The sequence below is a fragment of the Aptenodytes forsteri genome, unplaced genomic scaffold (genome assembly GCF_000699145.1).
Source record: "Aptenodytes forsteri isolate BGI_AS27 unplaced genomic scaffold, ASM69914v1 Scaffold208, whole genome shotgun sequence".
Classification (NCBI taxonomy): Eukaryota; Metazoa; Chordata; class Aves; order Sphenisciformes; family Spheniscidae; genus Aptenodytes; species Aptenodytes forsteri.
The window spans coordinates 4,413,962-4,433,064 of record NW_008794963.1 but is presented as its reverse complement, the minus strand read 5'-3'; the positions used below and the strand labels follow the sequence as shown (position 1 = coordinate 4,433,064).

At 36.0% G+C, this 19,103-nt stretch overlaps 1 protein-coding gene across 1 annotated transcript in view; it reads right to left on the bottom strand.

Moving 5' to 3' along the window:
- The window catches only part of VPS13B (vacuolar protein sorting 13 homolog B), a 512,636-nt gene that overhangs the window by 315,072 nt on the left and 178,461 nt on the right, over positions 1-19,103 (bottom strand). The gene's annotated exons all lie outside the window — the stretch shown is intronic.

The following is a 19,103-nucleotide window of genomic DNA, read 5'->3' as shown; positions in this document are numbered from 1 at the left end:
GAACAAAACCCAGGAAAAACAAGTGATGCAAACACTCACTGCCCTCCGACTGACGCCCAGCCAGTCTCTGAGCAGCGATCGCTGCCCCCCCGGCCAACTCCCCCCAGCTTATACACTGAACACGACGTCACATGGTATGGAATGTCCCTTTGGCCAGTTTGGGTCAGCTGTCCTGGCTGTGCCCCCTCCCAGCTTCTTGTGCACCTCCTCGCTTGCAGGGTATGGGAAGCTGAAAGGTCCTTGACTTAGTATAAGCACTGCTTAGCAAGAACTAAAACATCAGTGTGTTATCACATTATTCTCATGCTAAATCCAAAACACAACACTATGCCAGATACTAGGAAGAAAATTAACTCTATCCCAGCTGAAATCAGGACACTTGTACAAAAATTTCACTGCTTGGTTCCTTGGGAACTATGAAGGAAAGTATCAAACATATTTTCCCCAGAAATGCAATTACAAATTCCAGGAATTTAAATTAGTTTCATCAAATGTTTCCCAAAGTACTACTTTTGAAAAGAAAGTAAAGGTATGGCACAAGCAACCTTCCTCTTAAAAGAAAATCTCATTATAGTATATTACTGCACAACTAAAAAGAACATAATTTATAAGACTGTTTTGAAATAGGAACAATTTTTAAAATTGTGTTAAAACCAAGGGGATGACCCTCAACTTTGCTCCTTTCACCAAGACCAAATTAAAAGAAATGTATGTAGCTTAATTTTTAATTACTTTCTTACATTCATACCACCACTAAACTTCAAAGCCCGTTTTCCAGCAAAGAGATCCAACTGTTAGCTTAAAAAGAAAAAATTCCCCATGCTTTTATCTCTTAGCTACTGTCTGCAAGGATCTCCTCCAAAACCCCCAAGTAAGGACTTTATGCATGCTCAAATCTTACATCCCATCCTGCATTCATTACTTCACCCCATTAACATTCCACGCAGAGAGCCCTTTGCTAGTTTTATGAGGCGAAACCACAGAATGTCAGGTTAACAAAGCCCTGCCGAGAACATTCCCCTCAGTAAAACTGTTCATCGGGAGTCTGTTTACATAGATTTGCAATGAATTATTAGTATTATGGAACTGGAGGAAAATTAGAACAGTCGGTAATAAAAATACACAACTTATACCTACAAATAATGCTGACCGCCTTCTTCATCACTGATTTCATTACATCATTGTTTATTAAAAGAAATTAAAAACATAATTAGTATACACTCTACTACTTTATCCCAGGAATATTTTTTTTTCTTTTTCACTCAGTTTGTTATAGGGTGGTAAAATGAAAAGGCTTTATGGCTTGTAGGACATGTGGATTTGATGTTTTGTGAACTGTTATGACTTAAAATTATTATTACATTGGTACCTGCAATTCATTTGATGATGTGGATGACCAAGTCTATATTTCTTATACTCCCACGTACATAAAATAATAAAAAAAAAAAACAGCCTGGGTCTGTTATTCTGGGCTCTGCCTCATCAGTACTTAACATAATTAAATGATGAAAGTAGTAGTTGTGGAACTTACGGATGAATAATATTAATTTGATAATTAAACTTATTAATGCACAGATCAAAATTAGCGTATACACCTATACATATATCTACATTGTATGTATATACATATACGTATATACGCCTGAATGTACACAACATTCAGGTGTTCACACTGTATCCCATCAGTACTCGCTCCACACCATCCACATCATCTGACCTCCATACCTGTATCTTGCCACTCTAGAAGCACCTCAGGTGCTCACAGGGCTTTAATTGAAGTCCTCTTTATTCAAAACTTTCTTCTTATTTTGCAAAGAAACAGTAATTCTTTGTATCTTTCAACAGGGCCATAAGAATGCTTGTATTCATTTTAGATTGACTAAAACACTACGAAAGTACACAGGTTTGTATCTATAAAATACATTTCACTCCTCTAGTAGGAGTGAAATTAATTAAATAGTTAGCCAGTGCTTTACCCAGCTTGCAAAAAGGGAGAAATTAGATGCTACCTTTATTTTTGTTTTAAGAAAGGATGAAAAGAAAAATCAGAAAACTAGATGTTGAATAAAACCTATAATGAAAAAGAATGCTAAAAAAAATAAAGCAATATGCTTTAAAAAAGGCTTTGCATAATGTGCTACTGTTTACTTTTAAATATTTTCTCTAGCTACTGAAATAAGAAGGTTATAGAAATGTAAGTTTTTACTGAGACATGATGGAGGGATTCTGAACCCAAATAACAGTTAATTTTATAGAAAGTATAACCTCTCAGCAAGCCTTCTTTATATCTTTAAGTTATCATCATTACAACAACCCTAATGCTACAAAAGCATGTACATACAAATGTTGGTTTGGGTTAGTTAAGTTATATGATTTACACTTTATCTAACAAATTTAAAAAAAGAACAGAACGGGAAACCATCTTGAAATGATGATTGCCACAGGAAACACTTTAATTGAAGGGAATTTCCCAGCACTGTCTATTTTTAATAATGGAAAATATTTACACAGTTCATATACATCACTTTACTGTGGTTTTAAGGACAAAACCTACTACTTTCAATAATTTTCCAAGAAGAGATTTTCTACGTTTTCCAAAGGCCATTTAAGCTTGGGAACAGAGGAATTCTGATGTTGAATTAGCTGGTTTCATCTTGTACCATTTCTCACGAACAGAAGTACAGTTAAGGCAGTTCAAGTAAGAACTATTTACATGAGTGCTTCTGATTTGATTCTTGTTGCAAATCCTAAAAGCGGCATCGATCAAATATCCCCCATTCAAAAATCTCATTTACATGTGACACTACACAAACTCTGTTATAACTTGCAATCTCTACTCAGTAGCAACACATTGCTAAGCTACAAATTTTACTTTTGCCCTAAAAAAACAAAAAAATCATAAGGTTAAGGTCATAAGTAAATAAGGAGGGCCATTTTCACAGGGACATTGCTTATACAGTGGGAACTTAGAATAAGGACCACCTCCAGTAGGCAGCCAACTGCATTAAGAAATCACTACCAAATATTTCCAAGATCTGCAATACAACTTGTTCGACCTCTAGTAAAAGGCCACCTCTTTCAGGCAATTGCCTGTTGTTGGTCCCTTGGGTGGTCCAAGACCTGGGTGGTCTAGTGATTTTAGCTTGGACAGCTTATTTCAGTTTTCACTGTATTTAGCTGTCTCACATCACATTTTATTCTTCTGGAGAAAGAATTCAAACTTCACTAAAACAAGAAACAGTCTCTTATTTAAATCTTGCTTCCTGAACATTAACACAAGTCTTATGAGAAAACTGTATCACAAAACCAAAATAAACAAAAAGCTTTTACACGACATCATTCCAAACTGGGATGAAGGACCCTAAGGACCCAAAACAATCCTGAACACATAATACATCCGCACAGTAATTTTAAATCTTTAACGTTGAGGCTACTATTAATGTCCTCATACCACAATTTCTAGCAGATCCACCTGACAGAACTGTTGTGAGCATCATTTTTCTTCTTATTAGTGTGGGACATAAGAAGGAAGAGAGTGAGTCAGTTCAGGTGAGGTTTCTACTTCCACAGTTGGCTACATTGCTTCTGGCTCAGCTCTGGCTGAGCTCTCCTTTGATTTCCACTGTATGCACTTTACAGGCAATCTGTTGTGGTGTGAAATTGTTTGAACAACAACGGTACGATGAAGCATTTCTTTTAAAATGGATTCTTAAGACATGCTACCATCCAGAAAAACAACAGCAACAACAGAACTGCACTAATTACCGAACCCTAGCATTTAACCAAGTAATGGAGAACGACAATATTGCATCTGGATGCAGTTCACCATACTGTAGTTTTTCAGTACTTCTTGAGAAGTATTGTCCAATAGCTTTTGCTGGGCCCTACTGCAAGTTCAGGTTTATCCTTTATTTTTCCCATCATACTGGTGTTACTTTTTTTCCCTCTCCATTCATTACATATATCGGACATGAAAAATTAAAGATAATTAAATTGTCTTAGTTATCAAAATTCATAAAACTTTGCAGTAGACAGCTCAGCTGTTCCACGCAGTGATATAAACATTCATTAAAAACTCTAGGCAGATTAAAATTCAAAGAATATCCCAGTAAGATTAATTTTGCAGACTTTTAAGGCAGACACTGAAAACCACTAGATGGTACCAGTAAGTGGAAATAAAGAGCAGTAAGTGACCAAAACAACAACAAAAAAACTCACCAAAGAACAGATGCTCATTAAAAAAAAATTCACAAAGAATTTTGATCAAATCAGAAAATCCAATTTGAATGGGGGGGGCGGCCAGCAGCATTTCTACATTTTTCTACAAACAAAAATGTTCTGATTTTTCAAATGTTACTTCCCCCTTCTTTTTTTCTAAAGAGAGATGATTGTATCAAAAAGATTCTTCTCACAATGCAGAAAATTTATTATTAACTAAGGTCAAAGAAGTTCTGAAAGATTCAACAAACACACTGGCAAATGCGTGAACTACTGTTATTATCTCCCAAGCTGCCTTCAGGAGGATTTAGTGATAATGCTGCTAACCACGTTTGAAGTTTGTCCTCAGTTTCAAATTAAGACTCAATTTAACAACACAGATTATAAAAAATCTACTTCATGATTTTTGTTTATTCTTAGCTTATTATTAATGCATTAGATGTTACACCTTGCCTCAAATATACGTTGTCATTACATCCTCTGGGAAAAGGAACTATTACTAGTAAACAGATGTTTCTTACGGGCAATATTGGATTGGGGGGTTAAAAATAACCACTATCCAATTGCCCAGTGAACACAGTCAGTCGTCCTCCTTCTGGAGAAAAAAAGCTCAAGTTAATATATATGAAGTTTTTTACAACATACTTGCTTTATCAGAACTTTTTAATATTTAAAATATTATTTTAATATTTTAAAATATTTAAAATTAATAAATATACTAAGTGAATAAACTAATTCCTTCCTATCAGGATTAATGCTGGTAAATTATGCAGTGCCCAGAAGTTACCACAACATCAGCTGGGTGAGGACAGTGGGCATGCCACAGGACAGACACAGACTTGGGAGATTCTGTCTTTTCTTCACCCAAGACTGGACAGTCTCTGGCATTTGAGGGGCGGGAAATAACCCTAGGAAAAAAGCCTGCATTTGTTTTGTTTAAATGCGTTTTAATAGCTTGGGCAGGCAAAAGCAATCTTTATTCTGAAAAGTGAAGAACGACCAAACAGACAAAAAGCCTTCTTCGACCCAAGGACGAGCTCCAAATACCTCGTGTGAAATCTCACTGTGGGATAGAAGCAGCATTCAAAACAGCATGAAAAAATATCTTTAAATATACCTATATCTTAAGCAATAAACACATTTAAAAACCTTCAGCTGTAGAATTCTGCTATGTTATTGATTTTCATATGGAAAATGTATGAGCAGCATATGTAAAACTGCTCAAATCATTTTGCTGTTAAACAAACAAGCACATGCCTAGAGGGGACAGAATAAAGTAACTGGTCTCCTTATGATGAATAGCATTAACTTGCTCTGGCTTGCCAAGTCAGTAAGCGGTGTGAATTTAATGGCAATTAGCCGAGATCAAAGTTGAAGTACCATGAACAAAGTAGGTAAAACTGACAATATCAAAGAAGGGAAGTGTACCATGGGTGACTGAAAAAAAATTACTTAGATTTATTTAGGATGGTTGGAACTGTTAATAGAAAAGGACAGATCCTTACACAATGTTTATTTTCAAAACAGTATTACTGATTAAGCAGATTTCTAGGAGACTGCTTTCATGGGTAAATTGGCCAAAAAACCTGATAGTGAAGTAAACTATTCTGTAATAGCTCCCATTGTGGACACAGTGCTCAGAATGGTATTTTCTCAAGAAATTCAACTCTGAGTCAAAGTCAGGCATTCTCCCTCCTACCTGGCAAACAATTTATCAGCCATTCAAAGCAACAGAGAAAGTTCACAGGAGTCAGAAAAAGGCAGAAGGGGAGAGAGTTCATGTGTTTTACATGCAGGAGGCTTTAGGGGCTATTAGTAATAGGAAAAATATTCCTTTCATTAAATCTATGTGTCTTAAGACTGACATAAAAAAACCTATAAATTTAAATTATACATGATTAATCTGGGAAAAACAGCTTTGGGGGGTTTTTTAGTGCTTAAGGAGACCTCCACTTCTACATAATATTAGCAGGAATTAAATTCTTATCTCAAATATTAGATGCTTAAAAAACCTACAGCATGCTCACTAATACTTAATATATAACTACTATCACTATAAAATTCCAGGCTTCATGTAATACCTTCCAAGCAAGAGTCTGAAAACATTGTTATGGTAATTCCCATAGCATTTTGCATGGATGGTAACATGTATTTTTACAGACGAACAGATACACAGAGAAGTTAAATAATTAGCCAGGACCAGTAAGTTAATAGAAGAAAAAGGAATCAACACAAAGATAGCTTCTTTCTACTGTAATCACTAGCCCATTCTTTTAATATAGGTAAAATTATAATCAACGAAAGCAAGTTGCAATGCTGTTTGAATTAAACATGTTAAACCTAGGCACAAAGAAACGGCCCAGTAAACAGCAATATATTTTTGACCTTAACCTGAAGGGTAAAGACCCAGCAGTTCTTTGGCAATTAGTCAGTGAGGTCTATGAGAGATTCGCTTGAGCAAGGACTAAGTTTCTCAGAAGATCAAAGATAACTGGTGTTACACTCTGCCCTAACCAGACCCAGATTCACACTTTCTATTACTTATTTACATTGATCTTATGACTATTTTTACAGATCCATCAGAATAAGTGTGCTTTTACTCTTTTACTAATATTTGTTTAATTAAGTTAATTAATTACAGCTTAACTGAAATATCGTACAAAAGACCTCACGCAGCTTTCAAAGTGTAGGCTGAATCCTAATCTTTTTTTTTTTTCTTTTAACTAGCAGTAAGGATGAAGTCAATAAATTGTCAATTAATAACATACTTGCTTTGATGGCTCTTCAGTAATTTACTTTCAAACCACTTCATAAATTTCCTAGGAAAACTTCTGGGATCGCTGATACAGTACCTCTGCCATGGGAAAATTTGGTTTAAATCTGCTCTGCTGCCAATAAACCAATAAGACTAACTGGCTGATAATCCTCCCACACTACACTGTTTAGGTATATGCACTCAACCAGCGAAAGTTTAATTTGTTCCGCTAATGGCACAGAAAACTACTCAAACTTATTCACCATATAAATTTGAACTTCAGTCTGCTACTTTTTGTTATTCCTTAGGCAGAAAATTCAAGCTATTGAATGCTTTCTAATTCAGACTATTTTATCTTTTCCTTGATCCAAAGCATAACAGTAATAATGGACACTATCACTAACTAAATATTAAACTGCACTTCACAGAAGAAACATATTAAAAAGCCTTAGAAAAGTCCGAATATTATTTGCATTGGCACACTGACATGCAAGGCACATTCTACCGTTCTAAGTGTAACGTTATTCTTAAACTACTGCACTAAACCCAGTGATGCTAGCCACCTTTTACATATTTCAAGCTGCCATACTTAATAGCTTTTGTCTAGCATTTCTAGTGGGATGACACGTATCTTTATTAGGTACAGCCTATTTGGAAGATAATTTAATTTATAAGAGCACGCTAAAGATTTAGTAAAGAAGCCATATGAAGCTCAAAATACTGATTTCCTATAAAGTTATGTTGATCATATTGATACAGGTTTATATAAACTAAAACATCTATTATATATAAGATAATGTGGCATGCAAACTTCATTTAACAGTGTTGTAGGTGTCATATTCGTAACAGGCCAACGCCAGGTAGAGTCATGTAAAAATTCCTAAAATAACTATGAAGAAACTATTATGTCATAAGATATGTTATTATTATCCTTTCTTATGAAGGAAAAACTACTGGATAATATTAGAAAAACTCAGTCAACTACTACTCTATTTTCTATCCCACCATATACAAGGAGTTTGTCTGCATTTCCCTAAAAGATGTCAACCACACTGCACTGGTACTGACAGAAACTAGGTAGGATCTGTCAAAAACCACCAAGTGTTCATCTGGCATTCTTCCTAGGGTATGAAGAACCAACTGGAGATTTTCCAAAGGGACTGAGTTATGGATAAAGGAATTAAAGAAACAGTCCTCCTGTTCCACTTGTAATCCTCTGGGAAACAAGAGCATCTAGAGCTAGAAAGATTTATATTTTCTCTCAAATTGTAGCTCTCTGATATATTTATAGGGGTAGGTCAAACAGCGTACCGTGGATTACAACATGATTTTTCTACGCCTTCCTCCCAAATCTCAACAATACTCAGAACAACCTGTTCACAGATATAATGAGAATAGATATCTTGTTCTCTCCTTACACTTATACACATGCATGTATATATACAGGTACAGCTAAACATGAAAACATCTAGGAAAATTATGACAGCTGTCTGGTAAGAAGTAATTAGGTATTCCCACTTTTTTCAACTGTAATTAAGAATTCAACTCTGGCCATTCCAAATTCTTATTTTGGCATTCCAGTTTAAGAAATGAATAGTAGGAAGAAGGCTTTATCTCTCTTTTAAGAAAACAAACAAAAATCTCTGGAAAAAGAAAAGGAGTAGGACTGCAAGCTGGGTTAGCTTCACATTTTACTAGTTAAAAGAATTTTTTTTTTTATTTGTTACACTGGTTCTACTTCTCTGAAGCAGCAGCTGTAGGAAGGCTTCTATGTTCCAATGCTGCTGGGAGTCATGGCCCTGTGAGGTGTGAACCCCAAAACAACTATGCACAAACGCTAGGTCAAAGGCTCAGGAGAACACAAACAGCCGTCCAACATGCTGGCTGCTATGCAATCAGCCAATAACCTCCCCTAGAAAGAGCATTAAGAAAAAGGAACATACAGAGGTATCTGTATTAGACAGAAGTGGCAGAACTTTGCTTGCCCCATGCCAGAAAGCATGGCAGGAACTCAGATGTTGCTTTATTTCCTCAAGGCCAGGACCAAAATGCTGCTGTAACTGATCCTGAGTTATAGTGGCTCCCAATATAACAGCATTCACTTGCAAGTGTTTCACTATGGGACCTCACAGAAAATGAATGAAAAACATCTTGTTCCCTTAGCATTACCTCATGCTACTTTTGCACAAGTATGCTTCTTAATTACTAATTTCTATGCTCTTAAAAACAACTCTTCTGGAGTCACTTGCTCAAGTATATTCACACCTCGATATACAGAAACCATTTATTGGAGCTAGCTGAGCTGCTGCCATTTGAGAAGAGGTGACAAACTGTGGCAGCTAAAGCCAAATAGAACCAAGCCACAGTCAAGGCTATAAGGGTTAGTGCATCCTTCTTGCAAATATCCCTCCATCGTCCTCTTGGAGCAGCCCATTAGAGTACCTCAGTGGAGAAGAGCAATGCAAACCATTCCAAAATGCTCCACTTTGCACAATAGTGTAAGATAATACCGTCCTATCTGGCTATATCTCCAATACCTCTACTAGTGCTGCCTTGGACAAATATTAGCGAAGGTTTTAACCATCATACTTCTACCTTTAAGGTGGATTATTCTTGCCTCTCAGTTTTCCCATTAACAGGAAGGAAGGCATGATCCGCGTTTGTGGCTTAATTTGCTGCCATTGTGTAGGAAACACCTGCTCCTTCCATCATGATTTTGAGATAGTGATTTTCCAGAGGAAAGAATACATTTGTATGGTGCATGTTAGAGATGCCCTGTTCCAGGAAAGAGACTGAAATGAAGTACAAGGAATCTTAATTCTACTTGTACCAGAAACAAGAAGGAAAAAACTACTTGACAAATTCCTGAACAGTCCTTAAGTAAGCACCCCTGCAGTCTCACTGACTGCTGTAAGATGATTACGAGTATCCCTGGATAGATACAACATGGACATTGTTGTCTGCCTCCAAAGTGCAACACAAAGACAAAGTTCACACTGCCCTTACAGATATTCCAACAAGCAAAAGTGGGTGTTCCTGCTCTCACTCACCTCGTGTAACGGCAGCTTGTACAATTCCTGCAGTAAAAGAAGAGTGGTTACTTCTGTACTGTTGACTTGGGAAGTGTGAGGATACTTGAGACACAACATCTGGCACTTCTTATCAAAAATCTCTGATTCAAGTGTAATGGGATGCACAGTCTTTGCTATTGTGCAAGCATCTGAAGAAAAATTAAAGCTGAACAGTTAATTTCCTACATGTCTATCTTTTCAAAGGAAACATGGTATCAAGCTGTGAAGACAAGGAACCTGGCAATGCAGTCATCTGCAAAAGATTGTGCAAGCTGCAACATCCCAACAGTGCAAAGAGACAGACATCCCTTTAATACATGGCTTTTACCAGCTATTATATTCTTATGTCCTTAGTGAGCAGGCAGGTAGCATTTTTGAAATTGCTACCCATACCTGTGCTTTATTTTGAAATTTTACAAATCTATAGGATTACTACTCCCTCATTAAAAGCACAATAGAAGTTAGAGAAAAATATTTGCTTTGTTATAATACATAGAAAGTCTTAAAATAAAGTTGGAATAATCTGTGCATTAAAAGTGTGCAAAAAGCAGATAAATATTCTGATTCTTAGGTCCTAAATGTTCAAACAGCTCTTGAAAATGGGAAGTCTTGAACTGAGGATGCAATGATTAAAATAACACTAACCTTGGTTAGCAATTAAATGATCCCATCTCCCTTTGGGCTAAAAATGTAGACAACAGCTAGTAGCTGACATCTCACTTGAACATTTTACAGCTGCTCTAAAGCAAAGACTTTAGACATTTTAATGCATGCATGCATCTTATTTTCCCAGGATTTCAAAGTCCACACCCAGGCTGCTGCTCAGCCATTATAAATGAGTAATTCAAGTAGGGCATGACTGCTTCTTGTATTAACTTGATAAAGATGTTTCACTCGAAGTGCATCAACAGTTGTGTTAAGTCATCCCTTTCACAGGCTTATACTTATTCTGTGTTATGTTACCAGTGAAGAAATAAAAAAGTATTATTGGCTTCAAATTATTATAAAAGTCTTTACACTAAATATAATTAGTATTATGAAGATTATTATATTTTTATTACACCTGTTTTCAAAACTCCAAAATACAATCAAATACACCTTTTTTAATTAAAAACAATTTTATCAACTGACTGCAATCTACACTGAAGTTCATTAGTTTAGACATGCAACTGCTTATATGTGCACTTTAAAATACACGCATCTGTTTTCAGAAAATTCCATTATACTGAAGATTACTTGGTATCTGTCAAGTTTTCCAGAAGTTGGTTTAAAAACACAATTTTAATATATAGATTAGTTTTAATGTCTGAAAAATACTAATCCAGGGCTTGGGCTAAAATATCTTTCAAATAGTACAAAGACATATTGAACATCTTTCATTTTCTTGTATGAATTTTCAGGTCACAACCTAGAGAGAAGATTTGCTCAATACTGAATTCCTCTTTCTCTTATCACAGCAGGGACATTATAAGACAGCTCAAAATTAGAGGGAGAAGAGAATTTATATTCTCCTTTCATTAATTTATTTCCACTGAATAGATAACCAAACATCAACATAGTTACACTAAATATAAAAAATATACTGTATATATAATTTATTCAAAGGCCAGTGAGGAAGAGATGTCCAGTTTATTTAAAAGGTGATTAATTACATCTGACTGATTACCCTCTATGCCATGGACAAATACAGAACAGAAAAGAAGAATACTATCCAGAGGTGATGATCCATCACATGCGCTCCATAACCCTGCTCACTAATGTTGAGCCAAACACTGTATTTAATGCATCATTAGATTCAATCTTACCTTCTCTTATTTTTCCAATGAGAATTGTTTCTGTTTACAAAATTTCCATTTTTTTCTCCATTTCGGGGGGGGGGAATCCCTATGATAGCCAGTTCTAATATTATGCTTTATATTGTAGTTAAGCAATGTTTCTGTACGGTTTAAGGAGTTTTATTCCAGAAATAAAACAAGCATAGGCACTTTTGAGTGAGGCAAGAGATGGGAAGAGGCAGTCAGCCTCTGATTTATTCAGATTATTATTCTGATATCTAACATAATATTAAGATTATACTTTATTTTCATTTATGGTTTGTATCATATTATTAGAAAATGGTCTTTTTTTCCTCTGACATGACAGTTAGTTATCAACACTGAAATTCAAAAAGATGTGGCTCAAACTCCGATCAGTCTGACTCCTTTCATGTCCACCTTCCCACAGGCAGTGGGCTATTTTTCCAAGATTTCTGGACATGAGGCAGCATAGTCATGCTACTTCTCCAGCTTGGCACTGATCCCAGGCAAATGGCCCTAGAAGCTGTACAGTAACAGGTGATGCACACGGGCTAAAAGTGGAGGAGTTGGCAGATGCAGGCAGACTCTTACTGTGCCAACTGTAAGAGCTGACATGTTTGTTCAGGACTCCCCATCCCTTCAGTTCTCATTGTCAGGGCACCTATTCCTCTGTGCATAACTGTGCAACGTTCTCATTAAGTTCAGATAGTACAACCCTAAAATGATTTGCTATTCTGCTTACAGACATAAAGAATCAATTTTCTAAATCTCTTGGGGAAAATCACAGGGGGTTTTTTTTCAGATCCATCTACTTCATCTTGAAAATACATCAGGAATTAGGAAAACACTTAGGAAGGCCAGACTTTGCATTAATTTGCTGTGCTCTAATTGGAGCTCAGTATCAACAATTAGCAGCAGAAGAGTGTTTGAACAGGAACTCAGGACTAAGGTCAGCAAATTACTTTGCTCCACCAAATGTTTCTGTCCTAACTGCACCAGCTGCAAGATTACGGCAACACCTAGAATCTTCTCTTTCAGACACAACTTCAGAAAAACAAGTTGTTTTTTCCTTTTCAAAATGCCTTTTCTAGAACTGAAAAGTTACACAGTGCGCCGTTTTCCTCGTATCAATTTTAAGTATTTCTGCCACCTTACACAAGTATGTACATGAGTATCTTGCATCCATTAGTTCTATTTCAGTGCACAGATAAAAGGAAAATGGAATCAGCTCATACAGCACAGAAGTGATTAAATGGTCTAAAGGTTAAAAATGACCAATGTTCCTGCAGTACTAATTTCTATACGGTGTGCATATTTTTGATAAAAATAGAGATTGATTCTTCAGAAGCTTCACAGCACATGAAGAAAATTAAACTGATTTAAATGTTTCTGAAGTTGGACACCTTAAAGATAATCCGTCCAAAATCATTTTCAGTTTGGTCAACTATAGGAATATGTCTTAGCTTGGGGCTCATCACTGGGGTTATCTAGTCGAATTAAAAAAAAAATCAATATACTGCTAAGATTCTAACCTGCTTTGTCTAATCCTGGCTGTGAACTGTTGCTTTCTACATAAAACTAACTATTCAGTCACCTGGTAGTGGCACAACTTTATTTTGTGACCACAAATGGCTATTTGTAACATCATAAAAAGGAACTTCTGCAGGAACTTCAGGACAGTAATGTTTGGGTGGAAGGGGACAATGTTGAATATTCACTCTCTGTATTTAAGACTGCATCCTAAACCATATAAATAACACTGTTAGTATATTTGTGTGTATTATAACCAGAACACTGGAATCTTGGGAGTGACCTGTAGCTTCTTTTTAACCTACTACAGAGTTGAACCATGAAAATTTCTGAGAAAAAAATTTTAGATTTAGAAACAAATATATATATTTAGATCATAATTTCTGCATTAAAAACAATGGAGATACTTCATTTAATGCTGTTTTTCATCAAATGTACTATGTTTCTGTTGAGCAAGATGTAATTTAATCATTTCAGTTATATCTATTTAGCATTTCATTACAAAAAAATAGCCATGTTATATGAATCATTTACATCACTAAAGTGGTAGTGAGAGCAATATAATTCAATTATAAAACCTGGAAACAGTTTAAACACCATTGGAAAGTAAACAGTTACAGTCCCTTATGCCCATGTCTGGGAAGCGTCCAAATGGAAGTTAAAAGTCCCATGGCATTTTTTCAAAAAGAGCAGGAGCTATCCTAATATGCTGGCCAACATATATTTTCTCAATTAAAAACAGATTTCCATGTCCAAAGCTATGTGCCAGCAATTGCTGAGAGCCTATGCCTGTCACGTTTCCAAAACTCTCTGCACCATTAAGTATCTAGTCACCTTGCTGAATAATGCTTTTCCAGATGCCACAAGTGGAAAAGGTGAATGCATGTTCATAAATATATGAAGCACAGACACATTATCCTATACTGTTATGGAAATACAAGTTATCATCTGAACCCACATTTAGATTTTTTTTCGTACCAGAAGTGTTAAATATGACTTTGGTGGCCATAAGAAACACTTTGATACCACCAGATTGTAAAGTGAACAGAAATCCTATGGAACACACATGCATACATACAAAATAAAGGTATCAGAAATAATCTCATATCTGCCATTCCCTAACTTTCACACATTTAATGAGTTAAAAATTTAAAAAAATAAAAAAAGGCTTTTTTAATAACTTCTTTTTTTTTTTAGTTACTTTTACAAAATTATCTAGGTTATGTGCTGTTTAATGAGAAGGTGGGGAGATTTCCTTTATGCACTTTAAAGCCTGCGTACCCCTTATTACCCACCACTCAAGAACTCAAATCTTCAGCTGTCAATACTGAAGCACAAACTCCTATCCCAAGAACAACAAGATCAACTACATAATCTATAGGCAGAACACTGTTATCCTGAGTTAAAAGAAAAGAGAAAGTCAGGCAATGAGTTTCTAAAGAAAAAGGTATAAACCCAGAGGAGAATCAGGCTTTCCAACTCCCTCACTCAACAGATTTCCTAGTGCAATGTCTCAGGCTCCTGCTATTTGCAGTTGAGTCCCCATCTTCATTATCCAAGTTTTGTTCTTATTTTGCCATATTATCAAACTCTTAAGTGATACTATTAAGAAAAGGAAATTGGAAAAAGGCAAAAGCACTTCTTTGGGTAAAGATATTACTCTGTTGACTTCCACAGTGCAGCTGAACAATACATCTCAAAGTCAGGCAGGCTTGAAAGAAAAACAGAAATATTTTCAGGGAACTTAACTCCACAGGCTGACTTCCTAACAACTGATAGGACAGAGTGTAGCTTTTTTCTTTTTTTTAATATCAATTTTTCAAGTACCATTTTACAAAACTCAGAATCCTATTTAGTCACAATTTCAGAATTCTAGGGTAAATGTATTGCTGAAGGATTTATGGCATATTGAGAGAAACTGAATGCAACGTAAGCAGAGAGATGAAAACACCTCTTTCCCTAAGAGGATTTGCAGAATTACTTGATGGGAAGTTGAACAAGCTGCCTTATTCCTGCATTGTGCAATTACCTTTCTATAACCAGAACTTACTGCCAGTTGCCAGAGTTATGCGACCCACTGGAAATAATGTTAATCTAGTTAGCGTAGTATAGTATGTCCCTCCCTGATGCTACTCCCATGGACACGAAATTGACAATTGGAGCCAGCAGAGTAACAGACTACACTTGAGGACAAGTTTACTTCCCTCTTAGAAAGAGCAGTGAGCACTGGATCTTTGTAAGACAGTAGACAGAGGTGATTCAGGTCTGTATATAATATTTGATACTTAACCTGGCTGTAGTGCACAACATACTGAGCTGTGAGGGTAATGGGGGAGGATGAAGCACAGACAAGCTGGTAAATGGACAAAACTAAATGCATTTAGAAAGAGGCTTTTACTTTCTCAGATAGGTACTAACTAACTTGCGTTTACCACTGTTATCAACTTGCTCTTCCCCACACCAGCCTCCCGTCCTGAACTGCTCGGTAATACCACCATCTGCTGCCCCCACTTGAACTTCTGATAAAAAAAAGATGTCAGACATTTTGTTTACTACAATCAACTAATTTAAAAATCGTAAGAGAGAGAGAAAGGGAGGGAGAAATTGCATTACCACAAAATACTTCTGCCCACAAGTTCTGCAACTCGGAAAACTTCTAAATTTAGCCTCGCAGTTCAGGCAGTTGAACTGCTATTTTTAATCCAATTTTGGAAACTACAGGACATTACTAGAAAAATTCTTCTAAAAATGCATACTTATCTGAATTTAAGTGCACCCTACTCCAACATAAGACTACACGAATACTGTGTTTTCAGTAACTTATACTATTAGCATCCGTATTTTTCCAATGCAAAATATGAGAATAAGCCAAATTTTAAAAGCAATTAAGAGGATATAAATGTTGTGCGCTGCAAGAGCACAGTTCTCAAAAGACCAGAGTCCTGGCAACTATCATAATCCTTTTGAAACTGTTCATATTAAGATTAAAGATCACTTTGTTCCTCTATTCCCACAACTAGTTGGTATGGTAAAAAGATCAGTCCCCTAGTTTTATATGTAACATCTTTAACATTTGCTCTCCTTTCTGTGCATGTGATTAAATGTAACATTTTGAAATCCCAAAGTTCTGAGAAAAACATAAATCCTTGTCCACAGCTGCTGTTTGACTCTGGAAACACATGCATTTTCTTTTCAAGCATCTACTATCAAAAAATCCCAAAGGACTTGAACTGGAGAACACCTGCATCTCTTCATTTAGTTCCAATAACAGAGTCTAAACTTCAAAATTACAAAAATAGATGCTATGTTCAGCTGCAGTTACATTCTGCCCCTAATTCCCGTGAACAAAAATGCTAAGAGCATGAAATCATTCAGGCAAGCTCTGTCATCGAGAGGATAAGATTTTTTGCACCAGAAGCCCAGTGGGAACTTGATAGAAAACTGGCAACAATTACAGATAAAGTACATAGTGAAATCCTCAGGGAGAGAAAAGGAAATGTAATAAGATAGATGGGTATAATTTTTACACATTTATGCCCAAACCACAAATGTGAATTGTCTTTAATTATTCCAATATATTAAGCGTTTTTACTCATTCATTGTGTCAAATCTTTCCAAAATACTTCAAATTAGTTTATGAATTCTCTTTTACAAGTTTTTTTTTTATTTACTAGCATAAGCACTCACTTAAATTAGAACTGAGAACTTAAAAATATCATTGTTCCAGCTTTAAAACCCAGACTTTGCAGTATCCCCAGTCTAAGCAGTCAAAATTAAATAAAAAAAATATGTCAATGACAGGCTTTTTAAACTGCAAGAAAGGGGGAGTTGGGGCATATATAAGTGTGTATGCATAAAACCAAACATACGTAAAATCTCTCACCTCTTTTCAAATAAGTTCTAACAGATAAAAATCAGCTGGTTTATGATAGGAAAGAAAATAATGTTCCTGCTGGTACAACATTTATGTCACTTTTTTCATGTTTGAAGATAAAATTTCTTCAGTCTTAAAAATATTTTCACTTCACAAATTATTTTTTCCTTTGGGGGGGGGAAGAGAATGGAGTGATCTTATCTAAACTTACAAAATATTGACAGTGGAGAAAAAAAAAATCCAAAAATCTTTAAAAGTTTAAGAAAAATATCACTTAAATGAGAAATACCAACTTTCACAAGGTTGAATATTTGCTCTTCAGCCTTCATGCAACTTTCACAAACTGGAGAAGCCTTCTCACTCTTACTTTGCTCCACTGGGTGTATCAATTTACCACACATGAGCAGGATATTAATACAGGTACTTTTGTTTATTCCCTTATTTCACTGCTGCATTACTGACTATTTAAGCTGATCTCAAAGAAAACTTTATTAATTGTATTTTTTATTTTAGTTCCTCTTGATTTATATGTAATAAAGCTCTCCATACACCGGCTGTGCACGCACTCCCAATTATTCAATATGGCAAACCAAATAGAGCTTAATCAGCTCACCTCATCTATTCAACAGCTGCTCATAATTAAATACTAACACCAGCATTCATTTTGAAATCTCCCTATTTCTCTCAAAGGCCAGGTGAAACAAACAAGGTCTGCAGCTTGCTCTGAGGGTTAATAAAGCCAGGGTTATTTCAGAGAAGCAGTAAGAAGACCTTCCCAAGCCCTGGGGTAATGGAACAATCTCCTGTCTTGTATTTATTTTATATGCGGCAGTTTAGATAAAGACTGGGGAGCATATCCACTGATTTTTACAACTATGCGCAGAGATACATGGGGCAGTTTTTCATACAACAAAAGTATCCAAAATTAAAAGCACCAGGATGCAGACTTGTATTTAAGGACTAAACAAAATCACATTTATATTCTTTGGCCCTAAATACTTCCTCCACCATAGGTGGATCAGTTTTCCGCTGTGCTAATGACACTTTGTGCACCAAACAGTAAAACATTCTTGCTAAGTGATCATCAGTATATGCACTTGTTACACGTAATACTTACTTTGCCTGTATATGCTATACATCACACGCTTTAATGCTGCCCTTTCTGGAATTACATTTTAGAGGGGGTTTTTTGCTGGTTATACTCCATGCAGTATGGTACTACTAGAACTGTATTTTTTTTTCCCTTCGCCTCAGCAGCAACAAGTGAAATAGCAAGAAATAAAATACGAGTGTAAAATGCTTTATCACTCAAATTGTAAATACACCCCCAATCTTTGCAGGGCCACCTACAGACAAGCAGTAAAAGGAAGCTGCACAACCATCCTGGTCACCCTGGATCATATGATTCAAGTGGTACAAGACAGTTGACAGTTGCTGACTCGACAGGGAGAGGAGGAGGAAAGGTCCCCTACCTGTTCTCCAGGTAAATACGCCCTAATTTATTCAAGAACCTCATGCCATTTGCACAACCTCCTCCTTGGCATTTGATATCCAAACAACTGCTTTGATTTTAGACCAAGTTGTTTTCCATTCAACTTCACAGATGCATAATGAATTAATTAGTAACTCTTCCTTCATTAATTTTTATATAAGCAAAAAATTTTTAAAAGTCACTTCCATAGGCATTGTATTGTATTCCAAGATTCTTCCAGAGTACCCAGAAATTCCCCTGCAATTGCTTCTCTTGGTTTTACACACAAAAAGATATTGTATCATTCTGTTCTTAACAGAGGTGGCTAACTTGCAGCTCTTTAGCTTTGTACAGCTCCAATGCACCCCCTGCCCCGCTACAGCGCGAC